Raw genomic sequence first — 19,462 nt, 5'->3', positions numbered from 1 at the left:
CGGCGCGCGTTGCACTCCGGGAACTAGTTGGCCAGGGAGGAGAGCGGCATGGTTTCGGTTTCAATCGACACGTCGACAAGAGATTATACAGAGAGCGTCTACTATTAACGACCGTGATCTCATATTTTCGGGTCCCGAGAGCATCATTTTTGGTCTCTAAACTAACCTAAATTGCCAGACCCCGAGGCTTTAGCACAAGCCCGAGACGTATAGCTTGTCTTCACACATGCGTGTTGTATTTTTGTAGACGATCGAGCCTTTCTGTTGGCGTTTCGAGATATATGTGAACGAGCCAGTGCTGGGATTCTCGACGCTGCGTAGCTCGGGTATCTTGCTTGTGTACGAGTCAACAAGCTCTAACGACCAATACGTTTGCATACATCGAGCTCGCACCTTTAGAGCTGCTCAGGAAGTTTGTTTGTGTCGCGCGTCCATAGACGAAATATAATTTTTTGCAACTACTGCTTTTCCTAATACGCCCGAGTACGTGTGGTGAAACTCGGAGGCGCCATTGAAAAGCTCAGTTTGAACACACTTCTTATCTCTTATCTGTACTGACCCGCAGCACTGCACGAACTTAAGTCCCCACCCGCTTGCATTCCACTAATACTCAACATCGCGTATGCACTTAAAGTTATTCTGCGATCATATAGGCACATTCCCACATGCATACCGTTTTAAGAAAGCAAAAGTCGAGCAATTGTGTGAAGAATGTAGCACTTTTTGCCGGAAGTGCGCCGGACGGGCGTATACCTCTATGCGGTGTGCCAAACCAACGAAACTATTCAAAGTGCATTTGACGGTTGCTAATGGCCGTAATATTTATGTGTTTGTTTTCTTCCTGACTGAGTATGCCGAGAAAATTTCAGACACACCGTTCAGACTCAGATCTTGGGCGTCAGTAAAAGCTCGTCCAAAAAGGCTTAGCTAAGAGTAGGAAGTGCTTGTTAGAGCCTCCGTCGTAGCTCTCTGACCTCAGCGTTTGCGAAACCCTAATCTCCTATCAGCGGAAAATTCGAGTGGGCGATATATGATGACACGAGGAAAACATCATAGTAATATTTGTGCAGTAGTGAGGTAGAATTTATCTTGTTTCCTTTTAACGTTCATGCGTCAACGCTGGGCTCAACTTCGATACTCCTGTGAGGATGCGGCTTGCTTTTCGCTCAATGAAGTAACAAGAAGCGGACGTTTGGAAACAAAATACGAGTAAGGCTCAAGGTGACCGAATTTTAGTTGTAGTTCACTGGTACTAGACGGGATTTTTCAAATTGAGCTCAAAGATGCACTCGTGGGTGAGGTGACTAAGCCACTTCTTAATACGTTTGCACACGCACGCAGAATATGCGGCGTTTCGGGAACCAAGAAAATTGCCCCAGTCTTATTTTTTGTATTGTTCGACAATGGTGTATATTGTACTTTCGTGAAAAGTCAGATAATCGAAAACGTAGGCGGCGCATTCGGTCACGGGGTGATAGCATGAAAGGAAGCTGCTCAATCGAAACCGAAACTGAGTGGCCAGCAAGTTCCCAGAGTGCACTTCACCAAAATGTTGTGTATTCCTTCCTGTCCACGTTTTTTTATTTTTTTTTATTTAGAGTAGCACAGTATCACAACCATATATTTGCGACTTCGTGTTTAGACTAGAACAGACTTCATCCAGCAACCGGCCACCTGTTGATAGACTTTGCTAGAAAGCCGATCCAGCATCCAATCCAAAGCCGGACAAGGTGGTTGCGTATTTTCGGCACCAATTTGAAGCACAAGGGGCGTGGCCAGCGACGTCACGGATGTCAAAATAACGTTATTCTGAGATTCTTTGTTATTTTCACGTCCTTGACGTCAAAATGGTTTATACTTGTTCTTATGCTGACAAAAAAAATGGCGTGCTTTGCAAGTTTTTACACCGGCGGCTAGAGAGAACTTCGGCGCGCACTTTATTAGATGAAATTTGGTGACGTGATGACCAATAGGAGCATTATGGAAATAGACGCGGTCTCCTTAGTCCTGTGTTCAACGCCCGGAAAAAGATCGTGCCTTGCGAGCCGTCGTCGAACGAAAGGTGAGCGGTTTGCGTTTTCCTCTGATGTGATCTCTTCGTTCCACGCGTCCAAGCTGTTTCTTCGTTTCAAATCTATTTGGCGCCGCTGCCTGCATTGTTGAAGCCTGCTCTCACGATTAAAACGCGCATCGCAGAAAGCTGAAAGCATGCCGAAGGACCAGCTGGATGACTTGCGAGATAGACCTAATTCAACAAAACCGTTTGATCCGACAGAATAATGTGCCTGATCTTACATACCATGTCAATAAAGAACTGCGCTGTCTATCTTCGTCCCTACATGTTTTATTCTTTCGTGTTTTTCAAATCTTTACCAACCCGCGTCCGATCAAATGCCCCGACCACAACAAATAGTTGGTCGTGCTCCGATGTCCCTAATCATCAGCCGGTAAGGAAGTTACGTCAAGTAACGTCATATTCTGAAACTTTTAAATTCTATCACAACCTCTAGTTTCACATTCTGGTGCACTTGCAGCTTCCTGCACCCTTGGAGGTTTCCTGCGATCGTACCCTGTATAACATGGATTTCTCGCCGTACCCGGGTGCTATCAAAGGCGTGGGTTCAGAGCTGGCAGTAATGCAATTACTGTAATGAAATTACAGTAATTTAATTACTTGTTCCAGTAATTAGTAATGTAATTCATTACTTTTTAGCAGGTAATTTAGTAATGTAATGAATTACTCCAGCAACGGTAATTGTAATTAAATTACCTAATTACTTTTTCGCACCAGGCATATTTTTTGTGTCCACAATACACAAGAGCGCTTTTCTTTTTATTTCACTTTTTCTTTTTCGTCTACACCTTTCCAAAAAACGCTCTTTGGCCGCCGCTATGTTGCTGATGCTAATGCGGCTGGTGCGACTCGCGCGCGCTATTAGCTAGACATTTTCTGCCACTCTCTTGAACCTTGAAAACCCGCTCAGCGCGATTCTCTACCTATGTTTTGCGGTTTTGCATTCGACGTTTTCTGGCCCCTCTTGAGAGTTTCCGCTTACTTTTTCTGATGCATACTGCGTACCCTCTCTGTGTTATCTTCCACTGTGAGAAATAGGGCTGGTAAGTGCCTTCCATTCGAGCTTCTCTGCTCGACATTCTCGGGAAAAGAAGGAGGGGAAGCAGGTCGAACTAAGGCCCCTGGTGGAACGGCCCTCGACGCGATTTTGCGAACAATGCCAATTGTTCTCCCCCACCCAGAGATAATCCGCGTAGGGACCTCAGTCATCTCCAAAAATAGTTGTCCGGGTTGGGGTGGGAAACGGATCAGTCGCGTGCGTTCCTCTGTCCATCGGTAAACATGCAACAGAGGGTTCTAGCTGTGTGCAATGAACTGTGTAAAAAATGTAAATGAAGTTATCTGCAAAAGGAAGTTATCAATAGCTGCTTTATATTTAAAAGTATACAAAAGTAATGCGAAAGTAATGTCATTACTTTTAAAAGTAATTTGTAATGGTAATTAATTACTTTCTGGCTGTGGTAATTTGTAATGTAATTTAATTACATTTCAGCAATTTTTAGCAAAGTAATTACTAATGTAATTTAATTACAAAATATGAGTAATTTGGCCAGCTCTGCGTGGGTTGTGTGCAGAAAAGGCACAGGCCCGAGCACATGACAGTGAAAAGCGCCCTTTTTGCACGAGCATCAGTGCAAAAAGACCATTCTGTGGAGCTACGCCTTCGCACCCGTGCCTTTGCTGCACACAACTTATTAATAACCGAGCCGTTCCCTTTTTTTATTTTGCATACGACTGTGAAAGAAGTGTCATTGTTGATTTCTTCTCAAAGAAAACTCAGACGCGAGACAAAAGCCAACAGACAGGAGTCTGCACATTCACACCTTTTTCTCCCTTGTGCGACGGGTTATATAGCTGGTCGCGATTCATCAGCAGCATTTATTTTGAAGCTGATGGGTACCACAAGGCGTGAAAGAGGTGACTTGCAGCTTTTCCAAGGCAGCAGCAAGGCACTACAAGCCTTCGCAGCAACTAGCTAGCCAGTGCCGCTCTGTTCTGAACAGCACTGCGTGCCATGCAGAGGGTTTGTGCAAGCTCCCTGTGTGGCGACGCTAGCCATGGTCTGTGCATTCCATGCAGCCTCCTTTTAGAGATATATGTGGCTTGCAGGCCATGTCGTTCATGAGCCACCCAAGGGCAGCAGTGCCAGGGGCAAGGCTGTGCTGATGGTAATCACCACTGCACTGTGTTTTCGTTCAATAACTAGTGACAAGGAACCAAGTGCTTCCAAGAGATTCTCGGTTGTGCTTTGATGAACTCCAGCTCGCTTGTGAACAAATGTATGGCACAGGTGGCTTTTCCTAATGGACTTGATATCCGTGTTAACAATTCAACCAGACTTCCTTTTAGTTTGTGGCGCTTTTTCCATTGCGGGTGACTAGCATTGCAGTAGAGAAATATACAAAATAGAGTAATGTTTGCATTAGTTTCCTAATGCAAATTAGGCAACTTGACAACTTTTGGCCGGATGGTGAGCGAAGAGCATCAAGGGCTAATTTTCTAGGGGAAGATTGGTGATGTGCAGATACAAAAATAAGGGTCCAAGCACAATGAGCAAGGAAAGACCCAGGTAACAATTTATGTTGTGGAGACAGTCGGCGCAACAAAGTTTCGCAACAGAAAACAGTTTTACTGCAATCGCGCAACAATGTTGTAGCAACAGTCATACCACTGCAGAAGTGTCCGCTGCTAAAGCACTGCGGCAACTGTGTCGGTCAACCGTTGATTGTTTCATGCTCGCAACAGTTACCGAAGCATTGCTTTTACCCAGTAAAATGTGTGCTGTCCTGATGTTGCTAAACTGTTCCCGTGGCAGGTTCAAAAACAGTTTGCGTCTACACTGCCAGAATGCAGTCCCCAAACATTGCTTTTCAAAAGTGTTCCAACCGTACGACACAACAGTTTCGCGCTAGGTTGGGATAGATGTGTGGAGGAATTGTTGCGGAAACACTGGACACCATTGTTGGTTGACTGCTGCTCAAGCCTATTCGGCAGATGTAGCGTGCCACAACGGGACTGCAGCTGTACATCAGTTTATGCCAACTGTTGCCGCATGCATCTTCTCAACATTTGCACTGCATGACCACGCAGCGCTCCTCGCGACAGTGCTTCCCCATGATCGGGGCAACAATGTCTTGATTATGTTGCTAGAGTCTGTCACGCCACAGCTGCGTGGCATAGTTTTGCGGGTGTTCCTCACTATCTCGCAACAATTCGAAAACAGTTGGACAGCCTTTTGGCAACTATTGCGGGCAGCTTATAGCGGAACAGTAGTACAGCCAACGTTACTAAAGCTCAATATACTGCATGGAACATTCCCCAAAGAAGTTGCACCGATCCGTACAATGGAACCCAACCATCGGCGATCGCAACGCCGCCATTTATCCCGCCGCGGCCACTGAGGAAACTGCACAGCTTTTGAACTGGCTCAGAGTGTCGCATTCATTAGCGTCAACTACTACTCTTCTATTTTGGCTTTCATCGGCTATATCGTAGCCGAAACAGACCAGGTAAAAGGGCGTCAGGGTAGCCACCCCCGTCTCCCATGCAGAGGTACCGTGAATGCACACAGAAGTCAGCACGTACCCAGCTTCGGACGCGCTACCTCAAATTACCGGTGAGTCGTAGTTGTATAAAAACAATAGTAATTATGCCGCGAACCCTTGTAAACTATTTTTTCAAGAACCATCCCGTGCCTGCTATTTTGTACCAATCTCCAATAAACGTTCCTACAACAAAAGTTTATTTCCGTTTGTTTTTATGCAATGAACTAGTTTTCTTAAAGTTCATGGTAACCAGAGTCCCGATGCCCGCCAAAGATGTTACTCTGTGGATGCAACTAGAGGGCGCCACCGCCGCGTTGTTCCGGAGTTCTCCGGCCCCTCCAGCAGCGCTCCGATGCGAAGCTCTGTGCGACGACCGCCGTTTTAATGGCATTTATTTTAAAAAGAATTATTCAGAAACCATATGTTTTAGGAGTACCATGAAACTGCCTATTATTCACGTACTTTAACTGTTGCTTGTGGTTCTCTAATTCGGGTAGTGGTGCGATAGCACCCTCCGCGCCGTTATGAGCACTATCACGCTACCATGCCGCTGAGACAAAAAATAACCATCCAATGACTCAGCTGAAAGTGACATCCTCATAGATTAGCAGAGCATCCCACTCACGTAATACACCCCCCCCCCCCCCCTTTGCATTTATATTCATATTGTATTACGCTTAAAGGAGTCATGAAATTATTTTTCATTCCTCCTCAGCTTTAATCCTCAACTCAAACGCGGATTGAGAAATCACGTGGTCGTGACATGCTTTTGCACCGGTGCGATGACTCGAACCTTTCATCGTGCTTTTTGAAGACAACATATAACTTGTCATTTGCAAGTGATTATAAGTTCTGTCAGGGCACTCATTGACCACGAACGCGAATCCAAATATTTGTTGACGAGCGCATACATCCGAGTGAAGCAGTTCTCGTGTGCAACGCGTGTGTTCAGGTCGGCTGACGTGCTGTGGGTACCGTTAACATGGTTTGGGTAACACTGACATGCTCTGAGTACAGCCGATCTATCACAGTGAAAAGGCGGAGAGCTTTCAAGAGAAATGAGGTACAAACTAGTCCCCTATATCTCCAAATGTTCGTAACCGAAAAGCTGGCTTTTGACTTTCTACCCTCTTTATTTTGGCCCACTAAACGATATGCGAATAGTAAACCCCTAATGGTAAAATCATCTGTCCCAGCCCATAATTCACTTCATGTCGAATAAAATTATAAAAGGCGCGAACAGAACAGGACGAAAAAAGAACCACGTACGACGCGGGCAAGCGTCAACTTCCAACTGATTTAATAAAAGACGAAACATTGTCAAACTGTCGATCCCCATTGCCTAAACACATGCAAGAGATAAAGATTCCTATCGCTCATCACACGCAGCCCTCAAGAAACACAATTTCTTTGTTTATAGCAGATAAAGGAATGGCTGCTTACGCATTTGTCAGCCGCTTTGGGCATACCGAAAGCTTCAATTTATCTCTTTTCCATCTTCTTCTTCCCTCTCTTAATAAACCTTGTGTGCTCTAACAAATTTCCACACCCGCATCATTCGCAGTGCTCCGCAAGATGGTCACCCGAATCATTGCGTCCGACTAGCTTGTGTTCCTGCGCTCTCTTATTAAGGCATCGGCCTTTCTGAGCGATGTAAACTTGTCCGCAACTAAAAGGAATCTCGTAAAACCACCTTAGTCACAACTTCTAATATTTTAATTGATTTGAACCAACTAGCCTTAAACCAAATTTTTATTTAATTTCGTGGCCCCTCTAAATCTGGAGATCAATAAAAGTAAAAGCACATCGAAAAAAAAAAAAAAAAAGCCTCGCGAAAAGCTGAAGTTTTTCTTTTTTTTCCCCAAAGAGGGCAATGTAAATTACCTCGACCTGCAAGTTCAGAACTAAGGGTCTACTTTAACATTCGCGTTTTTGTTTCGTGAAGCGGTCATAGCACATGAACATGTTGGAACCACACCTACTCTTGTAATCCTCGTGTCCCACTAGAGCGACAGACAGAAGCAAACCACAACGACAAGCCTCAAACCAGAGTCTTTCGCTATTCGAGAGGCTTTGTAGAATAAAGGATGCTATACTGAAACACGAGCATCATGCACGCGAGGGTATCTTTGGCAGGCTTGCAATCGCTCGTGCTTACTTCGCGGGCACCGAGCGACTAAACGCCTGCCATAGGTACCATCGCGAGCATGCTGCGTGGGTTCGAGGCTTGTCGCTGTCTTTTGTTTCTGTCTGTCGCTCTAATGGGGCACGGGCATAAACAACTCCGGAACGCAGCCCAGTGACGGAACCTTACATTTTTTGTTACGTCCCTGTTTATGTTCTAAGTGAAACGGTGTTATCTATCTCATCCGGAAGACCGTTTTAAAAGCAGCACAAAAAAAAAAAAGACGTTGCAGCAAAAAGGTTTTTTTTATTTTTTATTTACATGAGGAACCAGAGAAGCACGGAAGCACACTATTTAACTTTGAAACACTTTGGGGGCTTTTGTAATTGGACTTCAAACTGTAGCCAGCTGACATTATAATCGCTCATTTGATTGCTATGTACACCTCAGATACAATAAATACAAGTTTGTTTTAGTGCATTGCCTGCGAATGACAGACAGCTATTTGGACGAGCTCTGAGTGGGCGCTAAGCATAAGTTAAAATTTTTTTGCATGCTTTCCATAAGGCGAGCGAATCCTTTATCGCTGTCCATAAATTGTATCACTTTCCAAGTGGAAGTTATTTCACCGTTGCAAAAAATCGCACAGAATTCCCGTTTTGCTACCAGAATATATAGACTTTTTCTGTGTACTCTCGTCTCCAGCCACCTAATAGGCGTATCCGGTATGGGCGACAAAAAAATAATCCAACGTTTCAACCTGCAAATAGTAAAAAAATAAAGGGGAGGCAAAACGAGAATGGGTGACGGTTACGCTTATATCCTAAATGCTTTCTATTGGCGTGGCGACTGCAAAACAATGTTTTCGCCCATACTGGAAGTGATGTCAATTCAAAATGGCGGCGCACTTGCGAAAAAAGTCTACATATATGTAAACTTTTTTTTTTTTTTTACATTTTGAGGGAGCGGTTAGTGCTCTTTCGTCAAAGGCTCCATGAAACAAATCTTGTGCTAGAATAAATCAATATATATTGAGATTTTACTAATAGCACATCGTTCAGTGGGCCAAAATAAAGAAGAAAGGTAGAAAGTCAAAAGCCTGATTTTCGGTACAAATCATCACGAACCAGCGCAAGTAGACAGTTATTCAAAATCCAAACACACAAGAAAATACACTCACACAGCGCTGAACTATCAACTGAATTGTATTTCAAACTTCCTCTTCTTCGACCCCAAGGAATAGGTTGCCAAGGAAGAAAAGGGGAAAGACAAGGCAAATGGGGGAAGGCAAAAGAAAAAGAAAAGGAAAACAGGTGAATAGAAGACAAAGAAAAGGAAAATAAAGGAGAATAATACTAATGCACCAGAGTCCAAGAGTTACAAAAATTACAAAAAATAATTACAAAATTAATCACGCACAGGTATAAACCAGGTGATACGCTGGCCTACTGTCGACTACACTTTCGGCGTAAATAGTTTGAGTGATGCAAAAAGTCCAAGAGTTACAGAAATTAGTTGTTAAATAATATAAGATGTAAAAAATCAGTGGTTATACTGGCTTATTGTCTTAAACACCTTCTGTCTAAATAATGTAGTTCTTTCTCCGATAAAGCTAAGGACGGAGTGCTAACGCACTGGGCTTCTCGTCTTGCAATGTTCTCCGCTTCTATAATTTCTCGGGTGAGCTGGTTTTTACTCCTCCCTAAAACAGCACAGTTGTCCAGTCGCGCAAAACAGCCACAATCCCTACAGCGAATACCTAGGTGACCGGAGTTGGCATTGGCAATGTTGTTGTTGTGCTCTCGCAGGCGGTCGTTTAAACACCGCCCCGTCTGTCCAATGTACGCTTTTCCACAGGAAAGGGGAAACGAATAGACTACCCCTTCAACACATGGGACAAAGTTGGATCTGTGTTTCTTTGCGCAGCTGACGGTGCTGATTGAGGAGGTCCCATGTGTTGAAGGGGTAGTCTATTCGTTTCCCCTTTCCTGTGGAAAAGAGTACATTGGACAGACGGGGCGGTGTTTAAACGACCGCCTGCGAGAGCACAACAACAACATTGCCAATGCCAACTCCGGTCACCTAGGTATTCGCTGTAGGGATTGTGGCTGTTTTGCGCGACTGGACAACTGTGCTGTTTTAGGGAGGAGTAAAAACCAGCTCACCCGAGAAATTATAGAAGCGGAGAACATTGCAAGACGAGAAGCCCAGTGCGTTAGCACTCCGTCCTTAGCTTTATCGGAGAAAGAACTACATTATTTAGACAGAAGGTGTTTAAGACAATAAGCCAGTATAACCACTGATTTTTTACATCTTATATTATTTAACAACTAATTTCTGTAACTCTTGGACTTTTTGCATCACTCAAACTATTTACGCCGAGAGTGTAGTCGACAGTAGGCCAGCATATCACCTGGTTTATACCTGTGCGTGATTAATTTTGTAATTATTTTTTGTAATTTTTGTAACTCTTGGACTCTGGTGCATTAGTATTATTCTCCTTTATTTTCCTTTTCTTTGTCTTCTATTCATCTGTTTTCCTTTTCTTTTTCTTTCGCCTTTCCTCCCTTTGCCTTGTCTTTCCCCTTTTCTTCCTTGGCAACCTATTCCTTGGGGTCGAAGAAGAGGAAGTTTGAAATACAATTCAGTTGATAGTTCAGCGCTGTGTGAGTGTATTTTCTTGTGTGTTTGGATTTTGAATAACTGTCTACTTGCGCTGGTTCGTGATGATGCCTTACCAACTCGCCCAATCTGCAGTATTTCGGTACAAAAATTTGAAAATATAGCGGACTATTTCGTACCTCCTTCCTTTCGTAAGCTCTCTGCCTTTTCACAGTGATACATCGCCGGGCCCAAACCCAGGTCACACGGCACCGGACCTCACTTAATCCCTTCACCCCTAAGCTGACATTGTGCTAGAAGCTACGCGCTTGCCGGACCAATCAGCCGCCTTCCTTTTCGTCACCTGACCTCATTCTCTGCGCGTGGGTAGGCGCGAGAGAGCGTGATCGCGTGACAAAAATGTGGCTGGTCCAACGAGCACGTAGCTTCAACAGCACTGTCAGCTTCGGGTTGAACGAGGGGGGGGGAAGCAACTTTTGTCTGAATTTCGAGCCACGAGGTAATCTTCTAGGGGGACAATGGCTGTGTCCGTAGAAACGAGATTACGAGCAAGAGGGGAGTCCCCCCTTTCCGTCTTCTTGAACTCTTTGAAAGAATGCGCCATTTACGAGTTGAGGAGGAAAGCTAAACAAGAAAAAGTTGGAAAAGCGTTTTTCGCATCCTTCGCGACCGCTAACAATAACCAGATCAGTCGGTCTGGAGCGCGGTCATGGACTTGTCCTTCCGTTTCCCTTCGACGCTCAGCAGCACCTTCGTGAACGGCTCGAGAGCGTCCAGCGTCGGGCGACCCGAAACATCTGGAGCCGGTCATCCGGTGCAGCGAACGTCTCCTACAACGCACGCCTTGGGGCACTCGAGTGGCGACCCCTCGGACAGAGGAGGCGGACATCACGTGTACGTGCGGTCTGTCGTCTGCTCGACAGGTCGCTTGCGAAGTCCCACCTGGCGTCAGTGGTGCGTGTCAGCAAAAGGACAGGTCAGCCCTAGCCGCTCCGCGGCCGTACCACTCGCCATTAGCACCGAGAGAGAACACAAGCGTCGCTGCGGTCGCCGCGCCCTGATTGGGTGAGGTGTACCATGACGTCAGGGGGAGTACTCCGCTCCGCGATCTCGCATCGGCTCGCTTCCCAGCGCCGGTTTCCTGGTTTGGCGTTGTGTGCCGCAAGCTCTTCGAGGGTCTGGGGGGCTATGTTGCGCTTTTTGCACTCCCAGGAGACTTGGAAGAGGGAAGTGACGTCAACAACGCAGCAAATGCAGATTGGATGTTGATTTTGTTTTCTCTGTCAACATCCAATCTGCGTTTGCTGTATCGTTGACGTCACTTCCCTCTTCCAAGTCTCCTGGGAGTGCAAAAAACGCAACATAGCCCCCCTGGACTTCGTTTACCCGATGTACGAGGCGTTGAGTTAGGCCGATATTGACGTGCTTCCGTACATTTTATAAGTTTGCTTGTCCCTTTGACTTTTAAAATTGGGTTACAAATCCCGAACGCAATTGGCGGTGGCAATTCCGCCGATAAACCTCCCCGTCCGTCCACAAGGCACAAGGCAATCTTGCGAGGGGTCGGTGAAGCGGTGGCGCAAGTGTTTCAGAGGCTGGAATTCTGTTCCTTGAATGTTCATGATTTAGGACGATATTACATCCCGCTTTCAAGGCATTTGAAGTGTCATTTATATCATGGGCCTTTGGGTGGTCGGCAAATTAGCTGGCGACCCCGACTCTGCGCTGACACTTTGCATACGCTGGTTCGCAGATGTTTTAAAGGCCCTGTGTCTGATTATCTTTGATGTGCTCGTGGAACAGGATTGGTTTACATAAATGTAGTTTCTTCTTAAATTAATTATACAGTTTATACACGTATGCAGGCATATTTCTTAGAAGGTGCACAATTACTGGAAATTAGTTGGCATGGTAGCAGCAAAAACGGCCGAATTGGCCCCAGTTGCCTGTATGATATGTATTAAACTGCCCAAAATATGCTCAGCAATAGTGCCGTAAATTGTAATGTTTATACTTTTTTCCTGACATTCTTTATTCCAGTCTTGGGTATTCGGAAAATACACCGTTTAGTCTGAATTGTCATTTCCAATTAAAAGAGACACTGCTGCAAGTCCCCAAAAGCTTCCTCAGCCTCCAAGCTCCATACAGCTGGACTCTCTGACAAAGAAAACAGGAGTAAAAGCAAGCATTCGAACGTTTGTCCAGTGGTAGATGCAGCACTGTAGCAGAAAATGTGGAAACTGTGAAGGGCGACAGTCTGCATAAGAAAAGCTTCTGGTATTTTAGCTTCAGGACAATTCGATTTAAGTAAAAATATAAATATTAGGGCTTAAGGGGCTAATAACGAGCTATACACCTCCGCTTACGTTTGTTAAGCATTAGTTGAGGGTTGATATAAAAGGGTCCGCAGATACCACCAGTGGAGTCCATTGAAATACAATCCGAATCCAGCAAAGGTCAAATGCGAGCAATATATATAATAAATGTTCCTTGTTTTCTTACTTTGCCCCTGCACTTGGGCTGTCTTACTTGTGATTCTCTCCCTATGGCCCAGACTGCATTTAGCATGTTGCTCGAGCAGCATGCAGCTTTTCTGCTTCGGCGATCTTGTTTAGAAACAGAGATACAAAAAAAAAATAGTAGACATAACCTGCCAATTCATTCAGACCACGAGCAGCATTTATTGTGCGAGGTGTAAATCTATAGTGATGCTCCTGCAATTGTGGCCATACTTTATTTTCATATACCAGCTGTGATTCATGCGTTGCCTGACCCGTCAACCATGCTTAAAATGTTGCTTGAAGTTTCGCCTGTAACTACAGGCCATACCTCAATTAAGGCACATATAAAAATCTACACTTCCTATAAAAAACACGCCAAAAAAATTTAAATAGAAACGAGCGCGCCGACAGCTAGCGTCGTCACAGCCTTCACAGGGCGAGCGGGGCGAGTCGGGGGAAAATTCTCTCCTCGCCGTGACGTCACCCCGGTTCGCCGTAAGGGGGCGCTACGCGAACTTCTCGGGGCTAATAGCGAATCTTCCATCCCCGCCGCCATCAGAGACTTTCTAACTATCCCACTAAACGCTCGCAACCCTCTACCGGCATCAAACGATGAGTCCCGAGAACTGTGCAGGCTCTTCTCCCATCAAGTGGCGTCGGACACCTCATGAGCTGCGGCACCATAACCACTGACCACTGTTGTTGTTTTGACTATTTATACTTACCCAAATTGTTTTTCCCCTTTTCCTTTCCCCTCATCCACGGTGTATACGGCGACCGGCTAGCAGGCGCACAAGCGTAAGGGTTGAACTTGTTACCTTTCTGTCTAGCCTCGCACGTCGTAGCATATACATCATACTTCTTGTGCAAATAAATTACGAATTACAATTACATGTCCCTCAATCTGTCTAATGAGTCATTTGCGTGGCGAAACCAAACATATTGAACCGTGTTATTTATGTGTACGTCCCGCCTTACGGGAGACATACTCGTTGGTATAGTTTATATTGTTTATTTATTTCTCGTCATTGCCCTGACATCCGGTTTGATGTTAAGCGGATTGTAGAAAGAAGTAAGAAAATTACGGGGGTTCAGTCGAAAGTAGGAATAGCTCTTGTACTGTTGGGGATGTTTCCTTTCTGGGCATTTGCGTGCCCACTTTCCGTTTAAGTGGTGTGGTGAACCTAAGAGAGGATTAACCAGCCGGACTACCGCCTGAAAACGCTCTGAGCTTTAGGACGTGTTTTTTTCTTTTTACCTTTTGCCGGAATGTGTATCCACAATAAAACTTTGGTTGGGGCTAGTTGGTTCATTTCTATTAAAAAATTAAAAGGCGCGAACAAACAGGACGAAAACAGGCACACGTAGGACTTGGACAGGCCCCACCTTCCAACTGATTTATTGAAATATGAATCAACGTCAAACTCGATCCCAATCGCCTAAACACATGCAACTGATAAAAAATTCTTATCGCTCATTACATACATACTTCAAAAAACACAATTTCTTTGGTTAACAGATAAAGGGATGGCATGCGTACGCATCTGTCAGCCGCTTTGTGTATACAGATTTGTGTATTTGTATTTGAGTACCTGTATACACAAAGCGGCTGACAGATGCCTAAGCATGCCATCTCTTTGTCTGTTAACCAAAGCAATTGCGTTTTTTGAAGCATGTATGTAATGAGCGATAAGAATATTTTATCAGTTGCATGTGTTTAGGTGATTGAGATGGAGTTTGACGATGATTGGTATTTCAATAAATCAGTTGGAAGTTGGCGCCTGTCCTGGTCCTTTTTCGTCCTGTTTGTTCGCGTATTTTAACCTTTTATTATGTATCCACTCACGCTTTGTGGTGAATAAACCCCCAGCTGCGTTTGCCTTGACCGTTTTGTTTTAATTTCTCATCTCGAGTTTCATCGTAGTGTAGCAATACCACCTAGAACACAAGGCCTGCGTGTTTCCTCCTCTAAACGTCATCACTAGTAGATCCCCTCAGCGCCCCCTAGCTAACCCGGATGAGCAACATCGTCTGCTACATCGTCTGCTACATCGTCTGCTACATCGTCTGCTACATCGTCTGCTACATCGTCTGCAACATCGTCTGCTACATCGTCTGCAACATCGTCTGCTCCATTGACTGCTTCAGTGGTTTGTGTAGCAGATAATGAAACAGATGCTCATGTCGAGTGTCTTTTGTTATAGCATACGATGAAGTTAGACGTCCACGTGGAGCATCAAATGCATGAGTGAAAGTGCCTTACTGCTGTGCGAAGGGCCGCAAAGCCATCCGCTGGGCGCTGGACGCTGGCACTGGACGTCATTTTTGAGGGCGCTGTTCATACTCCGTTCATTCCTAAGCAGAGAACGCAGCCAATGCCAGAAGCATGAGAGCTCGAGGTGGCTGCTTTGAAGCGTTCTTCGGCAGAACGAGCGCACGCTCGAGAAATGCTCGTCCCGAAGCCAGGAGCGCGTGCTAGCCGGCGCTTCTGGCCGAGGGAGTGTTCGCATGCACGTTACAAATGACCTGCAAGCTCGCTATCAGCTCGCGCTCAGCAGACGCGCACGCAGCTATGGCCGCAAGTGAATGCGACGTAGTTGGCCGTGTTCCAAAATTTACTCGATCTTACTCCAGGATAAAGTGTTTATACCTTGGCGTTCTAAAACCTACCCGCGTCCAGCGTTTTTCAATATCTGTCTTGCCACGTGACACGACCCGTCGGAGTAACTCAGATCCGTTTGGGTAAGCTTTGGAACGCAGCCGTAGTTCTGAAGCGGCCCATATATACTCTCGTCAAGCTTCGGGGTGTTTGCCGCTTGGGGCGGGTAGGGGATCTACTAACGAAACGTCATGCGCAGGCCTTGTCTTCTAGGTGGTATTGAGTGTAGGCGCAACATGTTCGCAGCGTCAGAAGGCGGGTGCTCTTTAAATTAAAGGAAAGGCCGCGAACGCGTAGCGATGGCAACACGCTGGCAGCTCACGGCCAGTGATATTACAGAGTTTGACTGGACTGTACTCTACAGCTTTGCGTACGCAAGGAAATTGCGGGTCGTGAGCGCGGATGCGCAGAACGCAATAGAAGATCTAGCGTATTGCGTACGCACTCAATGCTGGGGATCTTGCGTTGGGGGCTAGCGGGCTTTGAGGGAAGTTCTCGAGAGATCTCGGGCCCAACGAGAGCAGCAGTTTCAAGATGGCAGTTACCTCGACTGGCGCAGCAAGGGCGACAGGGTATTCAGGAAGTACAGGGTTACGTGAAATTGTGTGATGTCCAGCACGGCAATTCATTCCGGGACCTACCGCGGTCGAATCAGATCGCCGTGCAGCTGAAGGAGTGCACAGCGAATATGTTCACCGCTCGCGATGTGCGTCAACGCTGCGATCTGCTCAACGCTAAACCTAATCGCGCAGTTCATCGCCGACGGACGAACTTCAAGGAATCGCCAAAGTGGTGGCTATGCACTGGACATCAGTAGGTCATGGATTTCATTCCGCGACAGCATTGATGAAAGGTGCCGTTTCCACGGGACAATTTCATTTCATTTATATACTCACAAGGCCGAAGCATTACAAAAAGAAGTGGTGAAGCAAAAAAAAAAAAAAAAATCCAACATGTACATAAACGGGAACTCCGTGATCGAATCTGGCTACTCACTCGTACTCGTTGCCTCTGTACCCTGCAGAAAAGCTCGCTTGACAAGGCAGCTGCGGCTTTGTTTAATTTGAAATGAAATGATTTCCCACGTTAATATTTTAATTTTTTCCTTTTTTTTTGTGAGGAGCATGTTTATAAGCACGCGGAGTTCTACGGCTCAGGCGAATTTAACCAAGGTCATGTGGGTTGTTCACTCGTAAACGTAACGCACAACTAAATTCGGTCCGAGCAAGTGTGTTTAGCGCACGCTACATTATTGCGTATTGCCTACGTAAGAGCCAGCATCGCGTCTCCAGTTCGACGCTCGCCCTCCCGCGGCGGAAACGGGAAGCGCTCTAGTGAGGGTCCCCCGACTCTCCTGCTCAGCGGGCATGGCGGAACTGCTCGCGATCATGGCTCGCGAAATGTCGTTTCCGAATGTAAACAAGACTCTTCACTGTCCCAACGTAGTGCTGCAGCCGGTATGGGATTGTACCTTACTGGAGAGTTTTAGTATTGCGCATAGAAGCAAACGCAAGCGGTATGCGTTTGCGTTAGAGTTCCGTGCCCCACGTTGTGCGTGCGCCCCATCGCCATGCGCCATCCAAGACCGCAGTTTCGAGCTCCGCGCACGCGCAGTGTAGAACACGTAAAGCTAACGCAAACACACAGGGCTTGAGTTCGCTCGTATACGCAATATTAAAACTCACAACTGTTTCACCGGCTTCCAACGACAACGAAACGCGCTGCAGTGACCAGACGTGCAAGCAGGTAGGCGTTCCTTCGAACTGGAAAGGTTGAGATTGGCAAAACAACGGCGAGCAAATACAAAAGTAAAAAAATGTTATGAAAAAACTAATAACTAAAAAAATGCTTTTTTTTATTTTTTTATTTTTTTTGGGGCATTTGGTTTGGAAGGTTATTGGCGGCGACTTTGGGCGTTTCGCCGGTTGTCAAAAGTCGCGACTTTGAGCACAATATACTTTATTCACAATTAATGTAATTTTACATGGGTTTCTCACATTCGCTAAAATGTTTTCATTGATTTTAGACTATTTTTTTATTGGTAATTAAAATGCAGCAACTGAAACCAGTGATGATAATTAGCACAGTTTTTATTGTCCTATTTCTTCGCGTGTTTAAAATTAGATCATAAGCAACAAATTATATTAGAACTTGAAGAATTACTTATTCAAATATGTGACTTTTAATATTATTATTATTAATACAAATCGCGGCAAAGTATGCCTCCAATTAACGCCAAGATCGCGAGAATACGCTATTTAACAATAATAGTCTTTCCAGAAAGGTATAATTCTGTTTTCTTTTTAGCATATGAAAAACTCTGACATAGTTATCAACATAGACAAACAGTCAAACAATGGATGTAATATGAAGTCCTACACATCACGCGGTGCTATAAACACACACACACACACTTCAGCTGTCTGACTCAGATTCCGTCTTTGGGTTGTTGCAGTGAGAGCAGCGTTTATTAGTTTATACGTTTCGTGGACATATTATAAAAATTAGAATTATTTTCTTTTTCTTGTGCTGGAATAATTGTCATTATTTCCCATGACCATTATCTGAGCGAGAGAAAGGCTGCGAGAACGCACAGATATCAGCGCTGATTTTTTCAGCAACTACAAATATTACCCTGGATCGAACAATATGTCACAAAATAAAGTTTCCGCGAACAACTTTTCTAAGTAAATAATTGCGATGTGAGACACATCTTGAGTCGTGAAATAATTCGAAATTAAGGCCTATATCGAGAAATTAAATCCAAAATAGAGGTGAGTTTCGGTTTCGCTCCAGAATTAAAACGCGCATCTTTCCGTAAAAAATACGCTAAACACCGTTCTTGTTTTCAGGTTAAAGGGGTAACCTGCGCTTATATAGCATTAGCTTCCTTGTATTACCAGAAATAATTTATGTCGCTCAGTGAAGCCAGCACACTAGACGGGCTCAACAGCGGCACGCATCTCTGACCCTCACTAAACCCGCCATCTTGGAAAATAAGTGGCGCCACCTTGCACCTTTGCATTTAATTGCATTATAATTATAACTTTAAATTGCAAGCTTTACCCTTGTTGGTGTTCGACTGGTGGCAGCTGATAAAACCCGTTTGCTCTACTGACGTCTAACCCCTGGTTAGCTCAGTTGGTAGAGCGCTCCACTTGTAATGGAGAGGTCCCGGGTTCGATACCCGGACCAGGCGGATTTTTTCGGTCGCTCACCAGTCACCTAGCTGTGTTTGGAGATTTATGTTTGTCCTTTGTCCCTCTTGTTCCCCTTCTCCAGGGTTTACTTTCGTCATTCTTGTCCAGCTCGCTTGCACCTTTGCATTTAATTGCATTATAATTATAACCTATAGTTAGTTGGAGTCGCGGATACTAAAACTGAATATAGTTAAGGGAAAGTCCACTACAGCGCTATCGCTATCCTCTTGTACTATTTGAGCGTGTTGGTGCATTTTAAACATTTAGAAAGTGGACACACATAAGGGACGATACAGACAGGACAAACTTTCAACTTCAACAACATTTAATTTTCGCCTTCAAGCTCAAAGCCCGCCCGCTCCGTGGGTGTGCGGGAAAGGGAAATCTTGGGGGAAGGAAAGGAGGTGGAGGAAGTGAGGAGGTTGCCAAAGGAGGAAGGGAGAGGAGGGAAGGGGGCTCAATTATTTCTCTCAAAGAGAGAAATAATTCAGGCCTATCCGATGGCGACAAGCCTCTCAAGAAAGGAGATTATCTTTCTGAGGCCCATAATGGAACCCGAACGCTGACAGACTATACTCCGTTTCACCTTCAGTCCGAGAGCAGCGGACGCTAGGAGTAATCCCAGCCAATCCAGCGTGGAGAGAGTGTCATGTGACCTTGAGCTCCCTATGTCCCTCCGCCCAACCGGCAGGTCACGCGATTTTCTCTTGGCGCTGGATCGGCTGGGATGGCCTGT

At 45.3% G+C, this 19,462-nt stretch overlaps 1 non-coding gene across 1 annotated transcript; it reads left to right on the top strand.

Moving 5' to 3' along the window:
* Positions 1–18,652: 18,652 nt before the first annotated feature.
* Positions 18,653–18,725, top strand: Trnat-ugu. Its single transcript has one exon. It is a non-coding gene; the product is annotated as a tRNA-Thr (tRNA).
* Positions 18,726–19,462: the final 737 nt, after the last annotated feature.

Source organism: Ixodes scapularis, unplaced genomic scaffold (genome assembly GCF_016920785.2).
Source record: "Ixodes scapularis isolate PalLabHiFi unplaced genomic scaffold, ASM1692078v2 ptg001212l_1___fragment_1__unscaffolded, whole genome shotgun sequence".
Classification (NCBI taxonomy): Eukaryota; Metazoa; Arthropoda; class Arachnida; order Ixodida; family Ixodidae; genus Ixodes; species Ixodes scapularis.
This window is presented reverse-complemented; position numbering and strand designations above follow the sequence as displayed.